General features: G+C 36.4%; 1 protein-coding gene across 1 annotated transcript in view; it reads right to left on the bottom strand.

Annotated features, from left to right (window-relative positions):
* Nucleotides 1-6,976, bottom strand: part of cnksr2a (connector enhancer of kinase suppressor of Ras 2a) — a 198,804-nt gene that overhangs the window by 14,978 nt on the left and 176,850 nt on the right. The gene's annotated exons all lie outside the window — the stretch shown is intronic.

The raw sequence follows: 6,976 nt of genomic DNA, 5'->3' as shown, positions 1-6,976 counted from the left end.
CACATCCTGGACAGAGAGGAACGATGGTTTGAGAGAGGAGTAAAGGAGGCCATCTTTGTGAAAAGAAATCGTCCATCATTAAACAGGGGTGGAGCCTCCAGGTTCAACTGTCCCCCTCTTACAATGCTGTGATTGCTAGTATCACTCAGCCCTCTGTGAACAGTAAACAGCCATCAGGTGCTAATGATCCATTGTTAGGCTGATGGTCCTTCTTGAGCATGTGATCAGCTGGTTCTGGTTGTCAGCAGCAAACTGGTTGATCCACTCTGAGAAGGTGCTATTTAAGAGACTGAGCTGAAAACAGCACCTCAGACTGAGGAAGTCCTCAGGATGAGAGACGAAACGTTTCTATATTTTTTTGCTTTGTTTTGTTTTTTTGGAATGTCCAGAGGACCAGATTGAACTTTTTTGGATTTTTCTACCTGGATTATTGAGCGTGCATCAGGATATTATAGTTTCAGTTTCATCTGTGATTTACTGAAGCTGACAGAGGGTCAGTAATCTGTTTAGTTTTGGCTGTAGCGCTTCCTGGTGTGTCCTTATACATAAGGAGCAAACACAATGTTTTAGACCTGCAATTTATGCAGCTTCCAACATTAATATACTTTTTTTTGTTTGTTTTAAGAAAATTGGGCTTTAATTATTAAAAGTGTTTGGAAAAAAATAGAAATCATAAAATAATAGGTCATTTGATTGCTCTTCGAATCGTTCCTTTCATGAAGTCCTTTATAATCTATATAATCATAACAAAATAACTCACCCTGTACATACACATATATGTAATTTTAATAAGATTTCTAAACATTCAAATATTATAGTCTATTTAAAATATTATAATAAATAATTTAAGCTTTAAATACATTCATATTGTCTTTTGTATGAATCAACTCAATAGCAGTTTTAAATTAATTTCATGACTATTGCTTTAGTTTTTTTTAACTGTTTCTTTTTTTTTGGAGTCATTGGAAAAAAAATCAAATTGAAAGACAGTTTTATGTTTCTGTAAACCTCAGTAACTGTACGTGTTCATCTGTTGATTCATAAAATGTTGTAGCATTTTGATTATATTAAGCTGATACCTACATTTATTTATTTGCTTGGTGGCATCAGTTCAGATGAACACAAACATGAACCAGACCACTGAAAATTAAAACTGTTGGAAAAAAATAGACCAAGATTATCGAGTAATTTATAACTTAATAACCAAACATTATGTTTTGTTGTTACAATGTTTTTCTGTAATTTGTATCTCTAGCACTAAAACTTCACAATTTTGGTAAATACTTTTTCAGAGGAAGTGATTTCTAACATACAAACTGGAAAATTAAAATAAATGTCGTGAACTGCCTATTTTTTTTTTTTACTCAAGAACAAAGTCTGAAAATGATTATGGGTATGAGATTATGGTAGATTTTTGTAAACAATGAGTTATAGAACTTTGTTTTTTGAGAAGTTTAAGTGCAGCTAAGATTTTGAGTTATTGTCCTTTTCTGACAATAACCCATAAATAACTGCCAGAGTCATTTGGGACATATTAAGAGTGGAATTTAACTCTTTCTGGTTGATACATGTTGGGATTTCATTTATTCTCTGCTTGCAAAAGCATAAAATGTCATTTTCAAACAGTGTTGGGTTTTTTACATTTCAAAAAAAAAAAATTTCAATTCAATTTATAGTTTATTTTAAAATATTAGCATTTGGTTTTATAGTGAGTTTTTTTTTAAAACGATAGGCAAATACTATGTTGAAAATTGTAAAACATTTTAAGGTGGGTTTTTCTTTCATTGAAATGGCTCCTGTTCCAAAAAGAGAGTGCATACTGCAGGTCCAGCCCAGCACTGTAAATACTGTATTTCTACTAAACAAGCACAAACAAAAGCCTCTATATCTAAATCAACTGTGATAATACTGAGTTTAAAAAAAGACATCTGATCATTGTCATATGCTGTAACAATTATTGAATATCAATATTATTATCAAATATAAGGTTTTACGGAACACAAGCATGTCACTTGCTGGCCGTTAGGTCATCTGTGAGACACTGAGCATTGTAAACATGGCGCAACAAGCAGGATAGTTCTTTTACATTCTATCACTTCACCCTGTATGATAATTGTACACAAAAATGATGATGGCTTCTTTGTATAACATTTTTTAGGAGAGTATTTTAGGTACAGCGCACAAAAGCTAACATCTAATACTCGAGAATCAGCACATCATCTGGCCTTCTTTAAGCTTTAAGACTGATGTGACTCGGTGCTCCACAGAAAGCTGTCACAGTCCACCCTGAGGCTGCTCAAAGCATGTTCTGCTCTTGTTTGGCTCAGTCTGTCACCGTATGAAACCTTTTTGCAACACTTTTGTTTTCTGATCACGACTGAAATGCAGGTACAAAACCATCAGCACTTTGTTGAGCTCTATTCAGAATCAGAAGATTTGGGTTTAGGTGTGCGTTTTTGGACGTCAGACGTGCGTTTCGATGTAGGAGTGTGTGTGAGACAGCGAGGGGGTCAGGGGAGGCCCGGGATCGGCTGGTTCGGATTCGGTGGCTGAGTTTGGCTCCTGAGTGAACAGGTCCTGATAGGCTCGCTTCCATTCCTGGAACTCTGCCGACGACAGCTGGGGACTGACCAGAAGCTTGTCAATCAGCGCTAGCTCTCCCTCCCTGTCCTATGAGGATGCAGAAACACAGGAGGGGTGGATCACTTTAAGAATAGCTTTAACCACTACTCTTTCACAACGTAGACACACGGAAAGAAAAACACAAATGTGAAGGGACACATTTAAATTTTGGGAGACCAATACTTTGAAATAAAAATGTTTTAAAATGTGGTCAATTTAGTACATTTACTTTGTTTAGCTACCTTTCTGACATGGTTAAATGTGAACAAAGATGATATTGAATGAACTTGACTCTACCTTTCTGAGACATACTAAAATTCTTACAAACTGATTATGAAAGTATTGTTTGCAAACCCTACAACGTAAAATCTGGCCCAATTTGCTTTTAAAATGGCAATACAATTTTATATTTTAAACAATGATATTACAATTTCCACATTAGTGTTTCAGAGATAACATTTTTTTTCTTTTTTATAAAAACTCTGATAAAAAAGGATTTTGAGCCATAAATGTGTTACTGACATCAAAATATGTTGCAAAGTGACTGAAGAATTAAACCTATATACTGTACCAGTACTAAATCTTGACATTTATAATAAAGGGGCATATAAATTACATAAATGATAAGTTGTTGTTTTTTTTTATGGACTCAGTATGGTCAGTATTTTATCTGTAGACAAGAGCAACTAGAGTGATTGCAGTGGTTCCCAACCCTGGTCCCTGAGGAACACCATCCTGCATGTTTTAGTTGCTCCTCTGCTCCAACATCTGATTTGAATGAAAAGGTGATTAACAGGCTTCTGTAGGACTTGGCAAGTAATTAAACCACTGAATCAGGTGTGTTGGAACAGAGAAACAACGAAAACATGCAGGATGGTGTTCCACAAGGACCAGTGTTGGGAGAACAAGTTTAGAGAATTGGAAGTCATGCTAAGGCTATTTAGAGTAAAGTTTATATCTACAATGACTCAAATTCAAACTTGTCCTAGCAGTCTGAATGTTTGTATGGAGTTAGAAATCTTCATATCATGTCATTTTTGCACGAGAAAGTTGCTTATATTGTCCTTTTTTTCTAAATCAAAACACTATTAATTTTTCTTCCAATACAAAAAGAACAGATGATTCTCAAAAAAAAGAAACATTAATATTGACGAGGATTACAAAACAGAAGACAATGATACACTGATATGATATTTTAGTAGCTGCAGTACACAGTAAGCATATCAAAACAAATGAAAAAGTATTTCTGTTCAGTTTATATAAAAGTATTAAAAAAAAAACACAACTGCCTCATGCAAAAGTGAAAAGATTGGGGCGGGGAATTATATAATTTACTTGAACTAACAGTAAGTTTGGAGTTTAAGATGATGCATTTTGCTCTGCAGTGGTTAAATTTATTTCCTGTGAAATGTTCTTTACAATTTCTCAAAATAAAAAATTCACCTCAAATCAGTTTGTCAAAGAATGAGATGATTTATTAACATTTCAGTGTGATTTCTGAAAAAAAAACATAAAAAGGTGCGTAGGTGTTGAAGTTAACCAACTGTTGTTATGCCTCTGAGTCATCAAACATGGTGACAGCACTGCAGCGATCAGTTTATCTCACTGTAAACAGGCTTCACATCTTGATGGTATGTTGTAGTGATGAAAGACTGTCTGTGTGACCAGCCAGAGGTTTAGAATACATGTCCAACACATTTTATATGTTGTGCTCCATGTCCACACCTCTGGTTCCATAATGTTCATTTATGAGACATGGCCGACTCCACTGATGTACAGAACCGTTATGTGAAAGGAGCTATACTGACTTCTTGAGTACTCCACTAACTGAACTCCATTTGAAAAGAGCAAGATTATAAACTTAAACACTGACAAATCTTGTCAAAATATTTTTGTTGTAGTACTGTGCAAGGATAATAAAAAGTATTCTGATTCTGATCTTTAATGTATGTAATAATAAAACATGTTTTATAAAACTGTCTGAATGGTACAACGGAGCTTCAGGGCCATGCTAAAACGAAAAATTACATTAGGAACGAGAATTGAGTCATAGTATTACGAGAATAAAGTTGCAGTATTGTGAGAATAAAGTAGAAACAATATGAGAATAAAGTCATAATATTATGAAAATAAATTCATAATAATAACGGAATAAACTTGTAATATTACCAGAATAAACTTGTAATATTACAAGAATAAACTCGTAATATTATCAGAATAAGTTCGTAATATTATCAGAACTCTGACATGAAAAATCAGTCTTACAACTGAGGTAAGATGATGAATGTTGATGTTGGCAGTACAACAGCAGGGGGCCCAACGCACTGTGGCATATGGATTCTTATGATAAACTGAAGCTGTATGGCATTGCAATTAATGGCTGCATTGATGGATTTAGTTGTGACATAATGTTGATGGAAGCATAGTTCAGAAACAGTGACACAAAAGTGACCGTGGAGTAATTCATAAACACTGTGACTCTCATTGGAGGCTGTCCACAGCAGGTGTGAGCCAAACACAGGACATATTAAGAGTTTATTCTCGTAATATTATGACTTTAATCTCATTGTAGTGAACTAGGCCTCCGACATCAATCTGTCTCTGAAGACCTTCAGGGGACAGGAACTGTTATTTCATTGATTTGAATCCAGAAATACAAATTATCTCGTCAAGAGACTATTTAATTGTATCCTGAATTAATCAATTGAAAGAACACTCTTCTTTTTACATTATCATTACTATTTTAAGATATCTTGATAATCAAAAGTGTGTTTAGTTCATACCATTTCTAAATGTTGAAGTGAACCACTCATTTAAATCAACTGTGAAACAGTATTAATGATTTTTAAACCTCATTAGACCTTATCCTGATGCATGCTCAATAATCCAGGTAAAAGAATCTAAAAAAAGTTCAATCTGGTCCTCTGGACATTCAAGAAAACAAAACAAAGCAAATCAACAAATAAATGTAGAAACGTTTCATCTCTCATCCGAGAGACTTCCTCAGTCTGAGACTGAGACTGAGTTTTTTGTTGATTTGCTTTGTTTTGTTTTTTTTGAATGTCCAGAGGACCAGATTTAACTTTTTTAGACTCATTAGACCTTCCAAAAAAGTTCAACCTGGTCCTCTGGACATTCAAAAAACAAAACAAAGCAAAAAAATATAGAAACGTTTCATCTCTCATCCGAGAGACTTCCTCAGTCTGAGGTGCTGTATTCAGCTCAGTCTCTTAAATAGCACCTTCTCAGAGTGGATCAACCAGTTATGCTGCTGACAACCAAAACCAGCTGATCACATGCTCAAGAAGGACCATCAGCCTAACAATGGATCATTAGCACCTGATGGCTGTTTACTATTCACAGAGGGCTGAGTGATACTAGCAATCACAGCATTGTAAGAGGGGGACAGTTGAACCAGGAGGCTCCACCCCTGTTTAATGATGGATGATTTATTTTCACAAAGATGGCCTCCTTTACTCCTCTCTCAAACCATCGTTCCTCTCTGTCCAGGATGTGAACATCTTCATCCCTGAAAGAGTGACCTCTGACCTGGAGATGAGTGTAGACCGCAGAGTCCTGGCCTGATGATGTTGATCTTCTGTGCTGGTCCATCCTTTTGGCCAGTGGCTGTTTAGTTTCCCCGATGTAAGACTGATCACCCTCCTGACACTGAACAACATACACAACATTACTCTGTTTGTGCCGGGGGACTGGATCTTTGGGATGAACCAGTCTTTAATGTATTTTGGGGTTTAAAAGCCACTGGGACGTTTTGTTTAGAAAATAAACGTCTCAGTTTCTCTGATACTCCCTCAACATCTGGAATGACCACTGGTCTGGGTCTGGGTTCCTCCTTTTCACCTGATGGCTGACTGGAGTCCTGTTTGGGTTTCTTCTCTGCTTTCAGGAAGGCCCAGTTAGGATATCCACATTGCTCTAGAGCCTGTCTTGTGTGGGATTTCTCCTTCTGCCTGGCTCCTGAGCTAGTGGGGACGCTGTCTGCTCTGTGGTACAGAGTCCTGATGACTCCTAACTTGTGCTCCAAAGGGTGATGGGAGTCAAACTGCAAATACTGGTCTGTGTGGGTGGGTTTGCGGTACACCTCAGTTTGCAAATGTCCTCTATCAGAGACTGAGACCTCACAGTCCAAGAAAGCCAACCTGCCATTTTTTACATCTTCTCGTGTGAACTTGATGTATTTATCCACAGAGTTGATGTGGTCAGTAAAATGTTGGACTTCCTGAGATTTAATTTTAACCCAGGTGTCGTCAACATACCTGAACCAATGACTTGGTGGTGTCCCTGAAAAGGACGTCAAGGCTCTCTTTTCTACCTCCTCCATGTACAGGTTGGC

This window comes from Nematolebias whitei, chromosome 20, assembly GCF_014905685.2.
Source record: "Nematolebias whitei isolate Nwh7 chromosome 20, NemWhi1, whole genome shotgun sequence".
Classification (NCBI taxonomy): Eukaryota; Metazoa; Chordata; class Actinopteri; order Cyprinodontiformes; family Rivulidae; genus Nematolebias; species Nematolebias whitei.
This window is presented reverse-complemented; position numbering and strand designations above follow the sequence as displayed.